Below are 21,529 nucleotides of genomic sequence, written 5' to 3'. Positions count from 1 at the left end.
TAAGTGTTATATAAATATGTAATAGTCACCAGGATATATGAGTATATAATATAAATAATATAAATGATATATTTAATATATATTTTAATAATATATAACATAAATATAAAATATATATAAATAAATGCAAAATAATTAGAGAATGAGTTTACTTTTATACTTTTTGAGGAAGAAGGAGGCCCTCAGGGGAGACAACATGTGCATATCCAAATATATACAAAATATATATGAAATATTAACAAGAACATTTTGGGACAGGAGGAGGTACCTGCATTTAGAGGGATGATGAAAGGCCTCATTTAGAAAGTGATACTTGATTGCAGTTGGAAAGAAAATTTGGTATTCTAAAAGATGGAAGTGAGGAGAGCACATTCTAGGCTTGAGACTCAACTTATACAAAGGTCCAGAGATGGGAAAATGTAGTATCTATCATGTTTGGAAAACAACAATATGGACATTTTGTCTAAAATATAGGTTATATGAAGGGGGTAATACAAAAAACCTGAAAAGGAAAGATGGAGTCAGTTTATGAAGCACTTTACTATCAAACAGAGGAATTTATATTAGACCTCAGTCAACAAACTTGGTTTCATTATGTACCTAAAGGCAACAAGAAATATCACAAGATGTTTAGTCACCTTGCCTTGTAGTGATAGAGAATAAGCAAAAACACCACCATGAGGATAACTGAAATTTATCACCTTTAAGATTGGACGGAAGTAGGTTCAGCTCCTCTCTCTGACACACATAGGTACAATAAGAGAATTAGTGGAGACTTTTTGCAAATATTTGCAGAGGGTTTCCTGAACATATTTAAGTTGGAATAGTTGGCCTCTGGTCATAGTTCCCTTCCAACTCTGATATTCTAAAATAAATTTGATTGTTTTTAGCTAACATACTAAAAATAATTATTCATGTGGCGGTCATTTACAAATTAGCTGTGTTCAGTTATTCAGGATACTAGTTAGAAGAAGGAATCCTCAATAAATCAGAAGGATAAATATAAGAAGGCAATTGTAGTAACTTGAAAGTGACAAATCTAAACAATCTATTGGCTCTGAGAAAAATGGAACATGGATTCTTATCTATGTGAGGACATAGATTCTGATTTAATTTTCATCCAGCTATCTTCCAAGAAACCTTGTTCTACATAGGGATCTTTCATTTTATTCTGCTTCTACACTTTTTCTCCCTATCTAGAACAACCTACTCTAGATCTTACCTAGAGAAATTACCCATCCACTCCCTGAGTGATTTTACTCAGCATTGGGGCTCCCTCAACATTTTGCGTACTTGTACCTTGATTGTTGAGTGAATACAAATTTATTTAAGACACTATTTCTAGCTACCCTCAAACTACTAAATTTATTTAAACCACTATATCTAGGTCATCCAGATGCTTCATATTGCATCCAGCCATCCACAATAAAGTATAACTCCGAATTTGGTTGATACTCCACATAGTCAATTTGGGGGCATACAAAGATTAATGTGACCCCAGATTAATCTGTGAATTAAATCCTGATATCTGAAACAAACACATTTGATAATGGGCAAAATTCCTGAGGAAGCAAAACTCCTGAGCCGAGAGCCAGTGGTTACATTTTAAGAGTAAAACACAATTCCGTCTCAAAGGATTATTTGGATGGGATTCTCAGAGTTAATTTCCTATCTAAATGTGTATATGTGACTTAAGGACAAGGTAAAATATCATCCAAATATATTGTAACACCATATAATTTGGAAGAGGTAAGGAACTTCTAATTCTTTAATTTAAAAAAAGAAGAAAAATGAGATCCAGAGAGGGGCAGTAATTTATCCAATATATCACTAAATAAGTGATAGAGTCAGAACTAAAATACTTCCCACTCCAATATTATCTTTATTATACCATACTGATACTTACAGAATGAATTGTTACTATTTTTAATATTAGCTAATAAATGATACTAGGATTTGAACTCATCTTGCTGACTTTAGTTCCAGCACTCAATCTTTTGTTTTTTTGTTTTTGTTTTTGTTTTTTCAAGACAACGAAAAGCTGAAAGACTCAGTAATAACAGTTAAAATGTGATGGCATAGTGAGGGTCTGACAACATACACTTTGCAGGAGACACATCTCACTCTCTTCAGAACTAGATCTTTAAGAATTCACACCTGGGATATTTTAGTTTTTCCTGCTCATATAACTCCTTAAGTCAAGATGGGAATGCTGGGGATTTCTTGATTGTACACTAGTTGTATGTAGTGCTAGTTTCGAATTATTTTATTGATTGATGATTTGTGCCTCAATTCTTTCCACTGAGGTTAGCCCAGTCAAATTGATGGAATACAGGTAATCAGCACCAAGAGAAAAAATTCCATTTGGTTCAGCTGAATTAAAAAAGGACTGGCTGTTAATACTTTATCTAACATATTTTTCTAATGCTTTATAGTTTTGAGAGCAACTTTACATCCTTCATCACATCTTCTCCTTACTAGGGTTTTGTGTAAATAATATTCTACCCATTTCATAGATGAAAAAACCAAGGCTTGTGAACTTTTCTAAATTCACACAATTAGTAGTCAGAATTGCCAGATTAAGAATTCTGGAATCATAGAGTTAGAACTGAAAAGAGACCTCTGAGATTATCTAAAGCAATGCCCCTCATTTAAGTTCCAAAGATTTAAAATGTGAAAGGAATTTAGGAACCAAGTCCAACCTCCTTATTTGGAGACAAGAAAACTAGCATTCAGAGGATAAATAACTTACCTGATTTCACAGAGATAGACAAGGGAAGAGCTGGGATTTTAACCCAGGTAAGTGGCACAGAGGTTGGTAGATCAACAGAACCAGAATTAGAAAGACATGAGTTCAAATTTGACCTCAGAAACTTATTAACTGTGTGACCCTGAACAAGTCACCTAATTTTGATCTCCCTCAATTTCCTCATTCAGGGTGGTGATGAGGATCAAGTGTGTTTGAATTGTAACATAGTGCCTGGCACATTTTAGGTACTATCTATTTAGCTAGCTAGGTAGCCATCTCTATCTACATATTCATCTATCTGCTTATTCATTATCCATCTGGTATGGGACCACAAGTTTCCCTTGGACACCCCAAACTCTAGAAATGTCTCAGGTCAGAAAGAAAGCAGGAAAATTCCTTTCTTTCCTTGCATTCTTGTTAATGCTAAGGGGAAAAATAAAGGTGACTCTGAGCATCAGAGACTCATGATAAGGAAAGACCCCTGAGAGAAATATTCCCCTTGGATTCATCCCTAGATTTGAGATGGACACACATATACATCTTCTCATTATACTCTGATATCATCAGACTGTAATCTAGGATATCTACTTGTCCCCTAAACTATGCCTAGGCACGCCCTAGGTCTTTGGGACACAAAACATCACATTAGCCCTAGACAGATAACAAACATCTCCCACTTCTGCCTAACCTCATTCTGTTCCATTATCCTTTCTCTCATCAGTATCCCATGTCATCTAAAAGATATAAAAGACCCAGGACACATACCCTCTGGGAGGCAGTGCCCAACCTGTACTGTTCTCCCAGCCAATTCAGCATGAATATCAAATTAATAAATTTTCTCTTTCAAGTTATGGAGTCTTACATTCTTACAAAGGGAATCTGTCCCAAACCTGGGGTTCACCTCAAGCCCCCCACCACAACACATCTATTTATTCTTATATCTTTACATAAATCTATAAAGAGAAAGCATCTTGAATGATTCTAGATATAGATATATGCTTATTCCCTTCTCTTTCTGCTTCAAATTCATTATATTATACTTTTTCATACTCTTAGTCTTCTGCACTTTCCCCTATACCAGGCCACCTTACTGAATGGACTGAATTATTTTACTTTCTCTTTTAGCCATTGTTCTTGAAAAAATTATGGTGTATGTTCTGGATGCTATAGAATATTCTCTCTGTCTACTTGTGCCTATTTTCTCTGTCACCTTTTCTCCATTTCTATCTTTTTTCCCCTTCCCTCTCTTTCTCCCCTTTTCTTCCCTCTGTCTCTCTGCCTCTCTCTCTCTCTTTCCTGGCCTCTCTTCTTTGTCTCTGGCATTTTTATCTCTTGTACCTCTGTCTATATCTCTCTGTCTATCTGTACCTGTCTCTCTCTTTGTGTCTTTCTCCATCTCCATCTCTCTGTATCTCTCTCTAGTTTCTGTATCATTCTCTCTGTCTCTGTCTCTGTCTATCTGTCTGTCTTTCTGTCTGTCTCTCCATCTCTCCTTAACTGTCTCTTTGAAAACTCCTTGAGCAAGAGGGATCACAACATTATAGAAGCTGAGATAGAAAGAACTTTAAATGTCATCCAGTCCAATCCTCTAATTTTGCAGAGGAGAAACTGAGGTGTAGTGGATGCCTTCCCCAAAGTAAAAGAAGTAGCAACTGATGCAGGATTTGAACCCAAGCCTACTGACTCCAAAACCCTTGTACTCCTTACTATACTATAGACGGCTCATCTGTACTATAGAGGGCATTATTTCCATTCCTCTGTCCCTACAAGCAGAGAAATAATTGAGTCTCCTTTCTCTTTTGCTTATGGTAAACAACTTCTCCAACCTCACCTAGCCTTAGACAGATAGGAGTAAGAGAATTAAAAGAGAGAGGTGTTGTGAAAGTCCAGAGAGGAAAGTTATTGGAGGAAATGATTATTTATTTAATCAATTGTGCTAAATATGCAGGAGTGGTAAAAATGGGTTAGAATTGAAAAAGAAGCCCCAGATATGATCTAATACATCATTTGTATTCTTGGAGATTGCAGCTGAGTGAAAAGACTATAAGCCAGACTCTAGGGAATTAAGAAATGAGTAAGAGGAGAAGAATAGACAATAAGTAGGGTATTTTCTCAGTGTCCATTAAAATAAAGAGATCGATGTGGAATGGTCAAATATATTAGGGTAAGGAGAGGCTATGAACAAAGCCACAGAGTCAAAAAAGCTTGTTGCAGTTAATGAATAGCTTCTGCATACTGTCTGTATCAAAAATCTAAGGGAATTAAACCTATCAAAATTGATCAAGGCCAAGATAGAAAGTGGGAGTGAGGATGGAGTTAAATACCAGGCGTAGGAATTTGTTGTTTATTCAGTAAGTAATGTAGAGTCATTGAAAGCATTTGAGTAGGCAGGATGGTGGAAGAAAAGGTGGCATGACCAAAACTGTGCTTTGGGAAAATTAATCTGATGGCAGTGTGGGAAATGGATTACCAGATTAAAGAAGGGAGAGGCTATAGGCAGAGACAAGTTAAAGAGCTATTGCAAAAGCATGGGATATGAATAGGGATAGGATTGAAAGTTGTAACAATGAGAATAGAAAAGAAAGGAAAGACTTCCATTTTTTGCCAGAGAAGTGACAGACTAGAGGTAGGGACTAAGACATACATTCTAGGACATGGTCAAGGTGTTGATTTTTTTTTTGCTTGACAATACATTTTTGTGACAAAGGAGATATTTGGAAGAAGAATGTAAGTTAATGAGCACTGATAGATGAAAAGAAAAGAGTATCAATAAAACATTTTAAAATAATCAAGAAGTAAAAAATGCAGAAGGGAACACAAATCAATTTGTTACTACTTCCTTAAAATATATTTGCATGTGTGCATATTAATATATGTTATACATGTATATATACACACACAGAGTAGCATTTACTTAAAATGTATTGACACTATGAGAGAGAAATGAGAAGAAATTCAGACCATCATAGTCTCTAGAACTTCACTGACCATTCACTTTCATAATCTCCAAAATATAGCCACCATGAACCTCTTAAAATAGATCACTTAGTTGTTTACTAGCTCTGAATATAGTGAAAACTTAGCTTCAATACCTCTTCTTTCCCAGCCCAATCCAGGTAGATAGGTCCTCTGAAGCTCTTCTCCAGAGTGTGCTCTTCTTTGCTTGTACCTATTAGATGCAAGTAACTGTTAAGATTAGTTCTGCCTCTATGAGTATCAGGAGCAAGTGATTCATTAGGCAGAACTGGAGCTTAAGAAAACAGTTTGGACTGAAGGTCATACAACTGAAGTTAGAAACATCCATTTGTATAGTCATTGCCAGCATAGTCTTGTGATTTTTCTCTAGCAGATGAGGTGCCCAGGAATGGGAGAAGAGAAAGAAGAAGGTGAGGTTCATCCAGAGAATTCTGAAGCAAATAGAGTTAAGTGACCCAACCAGCTAGTAAATGTGTGAGGCTGGATTTTAATTCAAAATTACTCTTTCTAACACTAGATTTGATGCTTTATTCACCGTACCACCTAGCTACCAATAAAGATGCATTGGCATTATTAAATCCATTATTTTCAGGGCTTTCATATTCTCTTAGCTAGAAATTTCCAGGGAATCAATATGATAATACATGATGAGGCACTTATACTGTAAAAGGAAGAACAAAGGGAGAAACCTAGGATTCAAACTATGACTTTTTTACTTACTGGGAATGTGACGATGAGCAAGTTCCTATACCTCAGTTTCCTCATTTAGATAAAAGAAGGGGTGTAAGTCAATGATATCTAAAGGCCCTTACAACTCTAAAATTCTGTTTTTCTGGTCAATTCAATTGTTAAGAAAGCAAAATTTGTCAGAAATAGGTTAGTGAGTCAAGTTCATAATCATAATATGCTAGATGTGAAAAGAATCTTAGAAATCATCTAGTGAAGTCCTTTCATGCTTCAGGAAGAAAGGGGATGGGGGGGGGGGTCAAAACAACTCAAGTTCTTTGCATAAACTAGAACTTCACAAAGTAAAAGGTTGGGAGTGAAAGAGATTAGTAAGTAAACCTTAAAGGATTATGGGAAAACACACTCACTATTTTTTGCACCACTGGGGTTGCCCATACCTGATTTCAAAGTACATGTAGATTTGTACTAGGACCCAGGGCTACTAGGAGGAAGGTAGGGAGTACCCAATAGTCAAAACTAAGAAAGGGTATATTTTTTACTCTACTTGGGAAAACATGAAAAAATACCTATGACAAAATGATCACAAATCACAAAGTAAAGTGAGCAGAACTAAGAGAAACACTATATACAGTTAATAGCAATAAAGTATGATTATCAGCTATGGATGAATTAACAATTCTCAATAATTTAAGGATCTAGGACAACTACAAGGGACTCGTGACAAAAAAGACAATTCACCACCACAGAAGGAACTAAGAGTCTGAATGCAGATTGAAGCATACCATTCTTCACTTTATTTCCTCCATGAATTTTTATCTAGTATAATAAGCAATATATGTTTTCTTTCACAATGGGATGAACATGGAAATATGTGTTTTATGATAACACAATACAGAATATATCATATTATCTGCCATCTTGGGGAAGAGGGAAGGGTAGGAAAGAGAAGAAAACAGAGATTGAAAAATGTCAGAAAATGATTATTATATTCCCATATAATCTGGAAGAAAAAAAAGGAGAAGATAGATGATAAGGCTAGTATCTTATTCTTATCAAATCTGAGTAAAAGAGGGAATACATATAGAAGGGTAAAGAATGTTAACACATAGGAAAATAGTAGTTAGGGATAAAGATTAAAATAGGGAATCTTAGATGGGCAAATAGATTAAGAAAAAGGAGAGCAAGGGGATAAGGGAGAGAATTATAAAGATCCTTTATATTAACAAATATTAACAAATAAGAAGATAAGAGAGAGGTAAGGACTCCTAGAAGGGTAAATAGATTAACAACTAGGAAGGTAAGGAGAGGAGAAAAGGGAAGGAACTTTAGAAGGGCAGGCGAGGAAAATAAAAATGGGATTGAAGAAGTGGCAGGGATTGGGAAGGTAGAAGTCAGAGGAAAATTATATTTCTGAAGAGGAATAATATGAAAAATACAAAGAGAAAACATTGATGAGAAATAAAATGGAGGAAAATACATACATAATAATTATAACTTTGAATGTGAATGGGATGAACTAATTCATAAAACAGAAATGGATAGCAGAAGGGATGAAAACCAAAAACCAACAATATATTATTTATAAGAAGTACATTTAAAAATGAGAGACATAGAGTGAAAATAGAGGATGGGGTGGTCTAAATTATGCTTTAGCTGACAAAAAAAAAAGCAGGAGTAACAATTACTTATCTCAGACAAAGTTAAAGCTAAAATAGATCTAATTAAAAGGGATAAACAGGGAAACTCAAGTTATGTTAAAAGGTACCATAGATAAGGAAGCATTATCAATACCAAGCAAATATGCATCAAATGGCATAGCATCCAAATTTTTAAAGGAAAAACTAAAGGAATTATAGTTGGAAATGGATAACAAAACTATAATAGTGAGGGGTTTAAATCCCCCCTCAGACCAGGATAAATCTAAAGATAAATAAGAACTAGGGAGATAAATAAAATGTTAGATAATTTAGCTATGATAGATATCTGAAGAGACTTGTATGGGAATAGAAAAGAATATACCTTTTTCTTAGTGGCACATGGTACATTTACAAAAATTGACCATATATTAAAATGCAAAAATGTTATAATAAAGTGTGGAAAAGAAGAAATATTAAATATATCATTTTCAGCTAATAATGTAACAAAAATTATATATATAACAAGGGACCATGAAATCATAGAATAAAACTTAATTGGAGATTAAATAATTTAATCTTAAATAACGAGTGAGTTAAAGAACAAGTCATAAAAATAATAATTTTAATTAAAAATATGATAATACTGAGACAAAATATAGAATTTATGGGTTGAGCAAAAGTAGTAATTTGAACAAATTAAGATCTCTAAATTCTTATATCAATGAAATTGAGAAAGAACCTATCAATGAATTGGGTATTTATTTTTTAAAATTGGAAGAAGGGGGCAGCTGGGTAGCTCAGTGGATTGAGAGTCAGGCCTAGAGACAAGAGGTCCTAGGTTCAAATCTGGCCTCAAGACACTTCCCAGCTGTGTGACCCTGGGCAAGTCACTTGATCCCCATGGCCCACCCTTACCACTCTTCCACCTGGGAGCCAATACATAGAAGTTAAGGGTTTAAAAATATTTAAAAATTTTTTTAAGAATTTAAAAAAATTAGAAGAAAAAATTTTAAATCTCCAATTAAATACTAAATTGGAAAGCCTAAGAGATAAAGGTGAGATTAATAAAACTGAAATAAAGAAAAACCATTTAATTAACAAATAAAACTAAGAGTTGGTTTTATGAAAAAAATAAGAAAATAGAGAAAGAGCAAAAACAAAAAGGAAAAGTATAGGCCAGTTTCATTAATGAATATAGATGCAAAATTCTAAATAAAATATTAACAATATATCACAAAAATTATACATTATGACCAAAGAGGTTTCATAATAGGTATCCAGGATGGTTTAATTAAGGAAAACTATTTGTTGATTACATCAACAAAAAAAAGTAACAAAAACCATATGATTACAGCAAAAGATGCAGAAAAAGCTTTTAACACAATACACCACCCACTTATATTTAAAATACTCAAAAGCATAGGAATAAATGGATTTTTCCTTTGATTAATAAGTATATATAGAAAACTATCAGCAAAAATTTTCTGTAATGGAAATAATTTAGAAGAAGCCTTCCTCTAAGAGTAAAACAAGGATGCCCATTATCACCAATATAATTTAATATTGCACTAGATATGCTAGCAATAACAATGAGAAAAGGAACTTTAAAATATCAAAGTGAGTATAGAGGTAATAAAACAATCTCTTTTACAGATGATATGATGATATATGTATCCAAAAGACTGAACTAGAAAATTAATTGAAACTATCAATAATTTTACCAAAGAAGACTATAAAATAAACCCGCATAAATCATCAGCATTTTCATATATCACCAGCAATATCCTGCCAGAAGAAATAGTGAGAGAATACTCATTTAAATTAACTATAGTTGGAATAAAATAATTAGAAGTATATCTTCCAAAACACATTCAGAACCTAAATGAACATAATTATAAAATGCTTTTTTATATAAATGAAGTCAGATTTAAATAATTGAGTAAATATTAATTGTTCATGGGTAGACAGAGCCAAGATAATTAAAATGACATTTCTTCTTAAACAGATTTATTTATTCAATGCTATCACAATTAAATGATGAAAAAACTATTTTATTAATCTAGAAAAAAATAATAAAACTCATTTGGAAAAAGAAAAGAACATCAAATTAAAAATTTAATATAAAAAAATTTTTTTAAAGAATATCAAAGAAAAAGTAAAGAATATCAAAGGAAATAAGGAAAAATATTAAGGAAGGAAGCTTAGTGGTACCAGATATCAAATTATAGACAGCAGTAATTGTCAAAACTATTTGGTACTGGCTAAGAAACAGAAAAGTAGATTGGTGGAACAGACTAGGCATATAATGAACAGTCATGAAAGATTACAGTAACCTTGTGTTTGACACAGATAGTTTTTGAAATAAGAATTCACTATTGGGTCAAAATTGTTGGGAAAATTAGGAGGCAGTTTGAGAGAAACTATATATAGATCAATGGCTTTAGCAAGATAAGATCGAGATGGGTTCAAGACCTAAGTATAAAAGGTGTTATTATGAACAAATCAGAACAGGGAACATGGTAACTATCAAATTTATGGATAGTGTAAAGAATTTTGCAGGAAGCCACGTTGGCCAAGCATGAGTGCCAATTACTTGGTCGGGACACAGAATGCAGTGAGGGCATTTTGAGCTGGCATGAGACCAAAAGTCAGTTGAGATTGGACTAAAAAAGCAAAAAAGATCCGTGCATCATCATCTCAATCTAGGGAGATTGGTGGGAGGAAGGGTCATCTCAGGATTGTCTCATAGCTAGGATTAAGTGCCTAAACTGCTGTTAGGGAATTCTGTGTTTAGCAGCATCCAACACCATTATTGACAACATGTATAAAATCAACACCAAATACCAGCATAAAAACAACCGGAAGATCAACTTCCTGAAGAAACCTTCAAGTTTTGAACTTGCCAAGCAGGCTTCAAGATACCTTCTGATTTATAATCAACAAAATACTTAGATAAAGGTTTCAGATTTTCCTTTTATCCCTTTCTCCTTCACAACTTCCCAAATCCTTTCCTTTACCCTATCAATTATCATTAAATAGTCATTATAAAAAGCCATCACTGACCTGGTTGTTCTAAGAGTTCTATTCAAGTTGTCAGTTAGAGATCCATCTGACATTGCTGAAGATACCTTCACCATCATTGATCTTCTGGGTGAATCCATCTTAAATCTCAGTCAGAGATTGAAATCAAGTATCATCATCCTTAAAATTATTAGCCAATTAAATTATTAATTGAGGAAAGCAATCATTTCCTCATTAGCTAGGTAGGAACCAGTGAAATCATTCAACTGGCAATTCATATCAGCAGATTCCATACAGTTTTAGGAAGCAGCAAAGATCACTGGAGTTGCTGCTAAGTAAACCTATTTTGATACCCAGATCAGAGGTTTCATCAAAACCCTCATCATTTCCCACTTCCATCTATATGTAAGATTCCTGGGGCTGTACAACAATCATCTACTGAGTTCCCCCTGAGATCATTACAATAGGAGAATAATTTATGAATGAATAAATGATAAAAAAAAACATTGTGAATTATGTAATGTACAATTTTGGATACATTAAATTGAAGAGTTTTTGTATATTAAAAAAAAAACCCACTAATGTAACCAAGATAAGAAGGAAAGCAATAATTTGGGAAAAAATTCTTGTGGACAGTTTCTCTGATAGAGGTTTAATATCTAAAATATATAGAGAACTTTGTCAGAAAAATGAGTGTAAGCCATTCTTCAACTGATATATGATCAAAAGAATTAAACAGGTAGTTTTCAAATGAAGGAATCAAAGCTATATATAAATATGGGAAAAATTGATTAGAAGAATGCAAATCAAAAGAACTCTAAGATGTCACTTCACACCTATCAGATTGGCTTAAACAATAAAAGGACAAAAATGAGAAATGTTGGAGATATGGAGATTAATACATTCTAGGTGAAACTCTGAAATGATCTAATCATTTTGGAGAGTAGTCTGGAATTATACTCAAAAGAGTTATAAAACTACATATACTTTTTGACCCAGTAATACAACTAATAGATTTATTTCCAAAGGTGATTAAGGGAAAAGGAAAAAGAATCCCTATATTCTAAAATATTTATAGCAGCTCTTTTTGAGGTGGCCAAGAATTAGAAACTGAAGTGATGTTCATCAACTGGAGAATGGCTAAATAAGGTGTAGTATATTATTATAATAAAATACTATTGTGCATAAGAAATGAAAAACAAGATCATCACAAAAAATCCTGGAAAGACTTGTATGAAGTGATACAAAGTAAAGCAGACAGAACCAAGAGATTGTTGTACACAGTAACAACAGTAATTAATGATGATAAATTTGAATGATAGTCAGTTTCAACAAATCAAGAACCAAGACAACTTCAAGGGATTAATGATAAAAAATGATATCCACTGCCATAAGAGATGGAGTCTGAATGCAGATTAAATGATACCATTCTTTACTTATTTCCCCCATTAATTTTGCTTTAGAGTAAGCAATATATCTATTGTTTCACAACATGATGAGAAGAGAAATATTCATTATATGATTATATATGTACAACCAATATATTACATGCCTTCTTGGGAAGAGGGAAAGAGTAGGAGGGAAGGGAAAAAAAGAATGAGACATAGATTTTTGAGCATATGAAAATGTAAAAATTTGTTTTCCTTACATAAGCACGTTTATTACATATTTATATAAGTATTATATAATTATGTTATATATTATACATAAAAATAAAAGTAAATCAATATCCTTTAAAAGAGTATTTAATTCTTAATTCTTATTTTGAACAAAATTTTTATATCCTCAATTATCCAGTTCCTAAATTCATGACACATTAAAATGGTAGAATTTTGCATGATCTCTTACTAAGAGGTAGAAATTCTTTTCTTTTAAACTTTTTGCCACCTAACCAATCAGCATAAATCAATGCTAATTAGAATATAAAATATTTACTTTTCTACTAGACAATTGTAAGTGCTTTATTAAATAATAAATGTATTTTGAATGCAATTATATACTTTGCTTTGCTTTTAATAATATTCATGTGTAAAAATCACTTTTGAAAAGAAAAAATCTCTTTAAGCAAGATTTCCTTTTTCTTTTAACACCAGCACAAAACTGACTATACTCTCACAGAACATTTACTGAATGGCCAGTGTTTCGAACCAGTTCATTTTAAGAATTATCATGTAGAAGAATAGTAATATACGTGAAACTTTTAAATAGAAAATAGCCTTAATATTAAAATAAGAGGGAATGAGGTTTGTTTTTGTAGAATGTGCTGGTACATAATGGTTTCAAGATGGCTCGTAATGTGTATGTCCAGTGTCATGATTTTCAAACATCCTGACATTTGTGCTACAAGAATATAAACATTTATAAAACTTAGATCATATGATTATTATTCATCCTTCATTTTAAAAAGTAGGACCAATGACATCATGAGGGTAATGACTTGATTTGTGTGTGTATCGGGTTTGTAAGGCAGAAAAATGTACAAAGCTGTCAGCCTCATTCTCTCTTCCAGAGTCATCAAAGTTCAATGGCAAGAAAAGAGTCAGGTGAGTGAGGATGACCAGGATGCAGAGGATGGCCATGGCATCTTCAATGTCTCACCAAGCTCTAAGTCACAGCACCTGCTTCAGCAGATTCATAGTCATTGAACAAATCATTCTCATCTGTCCGTTCTGATGGAAGAAATACTTGGGGTAGATATTCCCCCTAACTCAGAGACGTATTTGAGGCCTATCGGGTACCCAGTTACCATGAAACTATTTTAGTCCATCTGCCAAGATGGTGTTACTGGGATGTGGTCACTGCACATGCTACAGCTTTTTGGAGCTACAGATAAGAGTCGGGCAAAAGGTGGCCACCAAAGTTGGATAAAAAGGGCTTAGCAAGTGCTCATACCAAAAAATGCTAGTCCTCCCTGAATACTCTATACACCCCAATCATGACAGGGGGGAGGACATATGATTGCATGGCTGATGATGAATGTTTAGTCAATAATAATCAATAAACATTTATTACATGTCTACTAGGGATAAACATATGACTAATAAAGGCAGTCTGCACTCAAAGGAGCATATAATCTAATAATTGTAGAGTAATAGAAGGGAATGAAGAAACATATTCATCTGGCCATCTATTAGAAATGGTATAGGAATAGTTAAACCTTTGCATTGATTTGTAAACAATTTGCTTCCAAATTGAGAAATGTAAGATCTGTTGTCTTTAACTAGAAGTGACCAATTTTTTATGTAATTGCTGCATGACCACCAAAATCTATGCATATTATCACCATGGTTTCACATCCTTGCAGAAATCAACCTATAATGCACTAAACATGTTTAGTGTCACAAAGGAAAATGTATTTGTAAAATATTTGACCAATTATTTCCTGGCTTGAGACATCATTAAAGCATTTTTAGCTTGAATCCTTTGGACCATAGTTGTGAACTCCCTATGGATTTATGAATCACTACTGGTCTAGATTATGCCTTGGCCACCCCTCTCTTTTCCCTTCCTATCCATATCTAACAGTGTCTTGCAGCTCCCCAAAATAGTAGGTATTGGCAGCCAAGAGTAAAATATTTGCCCATTTTTGACCCTCGGAATTTGTAACTTTGAATAAAAAACAAGTGATTCTCTCAAAAAACAATTAGGCTTCTTCCCTCCAATGTCAACTGGAATAAGGAAATTAAAAATAACTCATTTAGAATCCCCAAATAGTAAATCACTTTAATTTCCCAAGCCATAATGTTTGGACTCAATCTGCATTACAGTGGCCAAATGAGGGTGTTGGATAAGATGATCGGTGTGCAACCCTACCTTCTATGATCGCCCAGTAAATCCATCAGCAAATATTTAAGTATCTACTACAATAGTAGGCAAATTACCTTGGACAAAATTCATTGCTATATAATAAATATTACCACTTTTAACCTCTTAAAAAAGGAGCAAGTGTATAGGGAAATATTGTCTTTTCTCCTGTACTCAGCACTATATGTTTTTTTCATGTGAGGTTAAACACGTTAGCTTTTTTGTCTATCGTAACGATTTTGACTCATACTAAACTTGTTTTCCACTCAGAATCCCAATACTTTTACATGATAGAGCCTAGCAATAATGTTGTGACATAGATGATTGAAGAATGTTACTCTAAAAGTTTTGCCAGGTTTTCTCATCAAACAGACATCTCATTCCATATCTGGGGTAGTGTTCTTGGGCCTACAAGAAGGAACTGAGTTGTTGCATTGCAAATATGGAGGACTTTCACATAGGACTGAATAGAATAGAAGAATAGAAAACATTATAAAGACCAGAAGTGAAAATGTTACCTAGAATAATTTCTCAGTCAGTCAACAAGCATTTATCGGTACCCCTTATGGGTCAGGCACTATAAGTGCTAAGGATAAAAAAAGAAAGGAAAAGACAGCTCCTGCTCTGAAAGAGGCACTTTCCCACCTTCTGCAAGAAGCCTTTCCCCATCATCTTTAATGCTAGTGCTCTCTCTCTGAGATTACTCTGATTTGTCTTCCCTATATCTTGTATGCACATAGTTGTGTGTGGTATTCTTTCCCATCAGATAGAAACTATATTAAATTAAGGTAATTGCTTCACATACCAGTAGTGTTAGACCATGTGATAATGAGTGGGTAATCACAATATTTCTCTGAGGTAACTCATAGGTAAGGAAGCTGGGATACAGAAATCAAATACCTTATCCAGCTTCTGAAGTCATGTACTATTTGAACCCTGATTCAAGCACATTTGTTTCTGACTCATACAACTGTGCAGTTGACAGGGACCTTACACATTATCTGGTACACTATCATTCCTGGCCCCTTCTCCTTTTTAAAGCATTCAGTTCAAATAACAAATAACTTTATCAAATGCTTCCTATGTTCTAGGTACTGTGCTTGGTACCAAGGAGTAAAAAAATGAAAATAATCACTTGCCCCAAGTAGCTACTTACTGGAATGTATATTCTGAGGCTATGTGCATGGAATTAAATTTAAAGTATGTATGGACTGAACATTTTGACCAATGTGGAGCTGAGTGTCAGTTGCTAGAGATGTGTAACAGCACTAGATATTTCTGAGTTCATTATGTACAGTTAGGGAATACAATATGGTGGTACCCATAGAAGGAGTGAAGTGTTTTGATTTTTCCAAATGGAAGTAAAATTGAGAGTTTGAGACTTCAGATAGGGATTTTGCCAAAAGTAGATGTAAATGATATTAAATTGAAATAGTCCTCCTTGACTCAGATGACCTGGGACGGTTGGCAATATGAATAAATACATGAAAAAGAATTAAAAGAAGTGATACAAACAAAGAAACAGGAACCACATCCTCAGAAATCCAATACTTCTTATCAAGAAGGCCCTCTGATGTTGAGTGGCAAAACATGTAGACATTCAATGAAGTGTACCTTTTGATAGCATAACTGACTGGTTATCATGAATATGGTACTAGGAAAGAGTTGCTATTCTCCAAAGAATTTTTCTACCTCACTGAGGTAGTTGAATTATGTTCTATTACAGATGCTCCCAAACAATCTTAGTTCATTTGGAAGATCTGAAGTAACAAAACCATAACTTATCAGAAATGGTAGAATCCTTATTGGTCGTTGAATTCAATCCTACCATTTTCTAGATGGGGAAAGCAAGGTCCAGAGAAATAAAATAATTTTCCCAAAGTTACATAGTAAAGACAAGTCTAAGACTATAATGCATGTATTTGAACTTCAAGTTTTGTGCTCTTTCATAAAGTGTTATAAAATATTAGCACTACTTTTTAAAAGGTACAATGTGTACCTTCACAAAGGTACAAATACAATTGATAATTCACTTTCTTCCCAATAATCATGAGATAGAGAAATGAAAATGTAATTATTCCTAGTCACATTAATATGCAGCAGAAACAAGTTGAAGTATGTGAGAGAATAAAAGGATCAAAACCATTTCATTTCTTTTCCAATAAATCTATTGGATTTACTATTAACCAGTTGTTAATTATGTCCAATTATAATCAGTCTTTGAATCTTAGCCTCTCTGATCTGAATGCATATTGGACTAGAGTGATACAACCAAGGTTATACAACTAATAAGTAGTATCATGGGATTTGAACCCAACAGTTTTGACACCAATCAGAAGTTCAGGTATGTTTCATATGGAGATTCCATCAGATCTTCCATAGAAAAGTGGGATTGGACCAATTTAATACCATTAGATTGATAGAATACAAAGGTGAAAATATAATCACGCAAGACTGAAACTTTTATGAACCTAAGTAGTCCTGCTTGCCAATGAGACCCAGATCCTAATGAGGATCCAACTTTCCAGAAAGATCAGAAATGGAGATATTCCTTACCCTCTGTCCCTCCCATCTCTCTTTGCTTCATATTAGCTTCATAATTACCTTTAGGACCACATAAGTAAAGGTCAATAGTCCAAGAGATATCTGGCCTTAAGATTTGACTGGTACCATGATGTCTCCATCTACGAAAACAGAAACCCTGGATCCAAGGAAGTTGCATATAATTCTTACATGGAGATCATCTAAAAGACCAATGGTGAAGCTCCCCTTTTTTAGAAAATTTTTAAAAAATTATTTCAAGAGTATCCTAGTCTGAAATTTTGAAAGAGAGAACTAATTAGTGTTTCCTTAATTAACAATTTTTTTTAATTATCAATTTTGAAACAGTGTTCTGCTCCCTTCTCTCTGATCTATGCAGGAAGAGATTCTCAGTCTTCCCTTTGAATAATTAGAGCAGTGAGCAGATAAGGGCCTGAGACAAGGCTCAATCAATCCATCTTGATTGGATTAGAATAATGATCAGATTAAGAGACTTCAGGCCAGTTTAGAAAACAATTCCTTGAAGAAAAGAAGGGTCATGAAAGGATTGAATGGTTTTAAGAAAATTTCCCAGTAGATTAAGGCAAACTCACCAGGGTGATATAGCTAGCAAGTGTCTGATATCATATTTGAATTCAGGTCACAATGCTCTATCTACTAAACCATCTGTCTCCTGGTTCCTTCATACAGATAGGCATAATTTTTAAGACTAAGTGATAATTGTTCTAGACTATTGAAACAACATGTTAACTTTTACTTTATCCTCAACTGTGTGATTGTGTCTTTTAATATTGAGAATTTTTTTCTCATTCATTACTCCTAGAATAAATTACTGGAGCAAAGGACTTGGCCTATCATAATCTGTTTTGCCTCAGAAGTTTATTCTAGGAAAGTATGTAAGAAAGATTGGGTCTCCTCAATGAGAAGAGATTTAGGAAGCCCAGCCTTCACAAGCAACTTGTGTAGCAGGAGAAGGAATCACAGAATTGTAGAGTTACAGAATTTTCAGAGTTGGACAGGACCTCAGTCACTATCTGGTCCAACCTAAATACAAAAGAAATCCCTATTTTGATGTACCTGACAAGTAATCATCCAACCTCAGCTTTAAAACCTCTGAGGTAACAATCTATCCATTTTATAGACACTTATAATTGTTAGGAAATTTTTCATTACATTAAGCCTAAATTGACATCTTGCAACTTAATAGATAGCTTACACATTATCTAAAGGTTTGTGAAGCACTTTACAAATATTGTCTCATTTGTCCCTCATAGCAATCCTATGAGGTAGGCACTATGCTTATCCCCTTTTTACAGTTAAGAAAACTGAGACAGACATAGATTAGGTGACTTTCCCAAGGTCACACAACAAATAAGTGTCTGAGTCCAGATTTGTGCTTCGGTCTTCCTGATTCTGAGTCCAATATTCTATTCCTGCTGCCTCATAACTCTTGATTCTGTTCTCTGAGTCCAAATTAAACTTCAAGTTCCTCCTTCACATAACAGTTCTTCAAATACTTAAGCTCCCCCTAGGTCTTCTTTTCTTCAGGTTATATGGGCCCAGTTCCTTATAGTCAAACAAAATGGATTCAAGATCCTTAATTGTCCTGGTTGCCATCCTCAGTTCAGCTTGATGGTTTTTTTTTTTTCTTAAACTATGTTCTGAACACAATACTTCAGAGAGGGCCTGACAATCACCTCAGAGAACAATAACCAACTTACTCTTAGAAGTTATGTCCCTCTAAATACAGGTCAAACTATATTTTGTTTTGTTGTCTATTGCTAGCTTATAATGAGTTTGCATTCCATTAAAACACCCAAGTCTTTTTTTTTTCTTCTGAATATCTGCTGTCTAATAATTCTTCCCCCTCTTATGCTGGTGAAGTTAATTTTTTTTGTACCCAAGTGCAACGTTTTCCGTTTTTCCCTACTGATTCTCTTATTAGATTTAGCTTGATGTCCTAACCTGTCAAGATCCTTTTAGATTCTGACTCATTCACTGTATTCACTATCCCTACCAGCATAAGCCAAGCATGCGATCTTTATTTTTTCCAAAGCTATTGATAAAATTGTTAATCGGCACATGGTCATACACATATCCATAAGTTTCTCCACTGGAAGTTTTCTGCCATATTGACATTGAACTACTAACAACTAAACATTTTGTAAATGCTTGCTCTATCTTTGTATCTCCCTATAACCTATTTACTTAACTATGTATGTGTCTATCATCTAACTATGTATCTCTATGTCTATATTTATCTGTCATCTATGTAGCTCACTAAGTATGAGTGTATCAGCTATATAGCTATCTCTCTGTCAGTCTGTCTGTATGTCTCTGTGTCTCTCTGTTCTCTCTGTCTCTGTCCTTCTGTCTCTCTGTCTCTGTCTTTTTTCCCTCTGACTTTCTCTTGTCTGACTCTCCCTGCTTCTCTGAATGTCTTTGTCTCTCTATCCTTGTCTCTGTCTCTGTGTCTCTGTCTTGTTCTCTCTCTGTGTCTTTCCTTTTCTCTCTCTCACTGGCCAGCCCCAGGCAATCAATTCTGAATCCAAGTTATGGTATCTAATTTATGTCTCCCTGTGCCTAAATTACTTCTCTCACAATACACAATATTGTCAGATATTTTATTAAAAGCTTCACTAGGTAAACTATATCCATAGCATTTCCTTCCTTTATTACTTTAGAGATCCTTTCAAAAAAGGAAATGAGGTTATACTTACGTGACCTGTTATTAATGAAGTCATGCTGCTGTTTTGTAATCACTGCTTCCTTTTATAAATATTCACCAACAATCTCTTTGATGATACATTCTAAAAGTTTCTCATGAGTTAATGAGCTCACTGGTCTGGAGTTTTCAAACTATATTTTCCTTTCCTCTCTTTTTTTAAATCAGGACGTTTGTCATTTTTCTCATCTTGAAACTCCTTCCTATTTCCCATGATCTTTCAAATGCAGTATTACTAGCAGTGTCTTAGCAACCATTCCTACTAGTTCTTTAAGTATCCAAGAATGTAGTTCATCTGAGCCAGATTTTGAATTCATCAAGGCCCCTAGGTGCTCTCTTAGTAGAGATTCAAAAGTAAGATAAAAGTAATAAAGTCAGGGTAGTGTGAGGAGGAAAAGACTGACATTGAAAGGAAAACATCACTAATACGAATTCTCAAGGAGAAATGTATGTCCATAGTAAAAGATAGGGTTCTTATAATTCTTTTATTTTCCTCTGAGGAATTCATAATTTGCACATTAAGAGACCACCTTCTATAAGAAATGCCTGTATCTCCCAAAAATAGAGAATTAATATAAAAATATAAGACCAAGGAATGTTTCTCAGTAATTAAAGGATATGAACATATAATTCTCAAAAGAAGAATAACAAGTTATTAGCCATAAGATAGATTTATCCAAATAACTATTACTTTTAACAGTGGCTAACCCATTTATTCCAAAGGTATATACAGTTTTATAACTCTTTGAGCAACATTCCTTTTAATATTTTTATTTTTTTAATTTTATAAAGACAAGTAGCCATTTACAAAAAAGCAAAATGTTCACTTCTAATAATACCAAACTATATAACAAAGTAAAGTCTAAGCAAAAGCAATGTCAAGTTTTCCTTATGTATCTTATAAACAGTTCACTTTGATTTTTGTTACCTACCATCTCTTTTTCTTTCCTTTTTTTTTTAAGTTAAACTGTCCCTTCAACTAACTTTCCCTCATCCTAATAGTTTTGTGAGACAAAATATCTCAAAAAATTAAGTCCACAATACATAGCTACATAGTTTGGCAAAACAAATTCCCGTTTCAGCTAGGTATGAAAAGTCTCTCTGTATTTTCAGTTCATCACCTTTCTCCTTCAAATGGTATCATGTCTCATTTTCATGCTTTTGGACACATGAACCATGGTTTATCATTATATCATTATTGTATTATGTTGATCAAAGTGCTAAAGATTTTCAAACTGTACAGATCATTGTATGCATTGTTCTCTTCAAACTGCATCAATTCATAGAGATTTTCCCACTTTCCTATGAAACTGTCCATTAAATAATTTCTTAAAAAACAATAATGTTCCTACTTTAAAAAATGATATATTGGTTTGCTGATGAGTTATG

Source organism: Gracilinanus agilis, chromosome 2 (genome assembly GCF_016433145.1).
Source record: "Gracilinanus agilis isolate LMUSP501 chromosome 2, AgileGrace, whole genome shotgun sequence".
Taxonomy (NCBI): Eukaryota; Metazoa; Chordata; class Mammalia; order Didelphimorphia; family Didelphidae; genus Gracilinanus; species Gracilinanus agilis.
The sequence above is the reverse complement of the archived record's forward strand: the minus strand, read 5'-3'. Positions refer to the sequence as shown.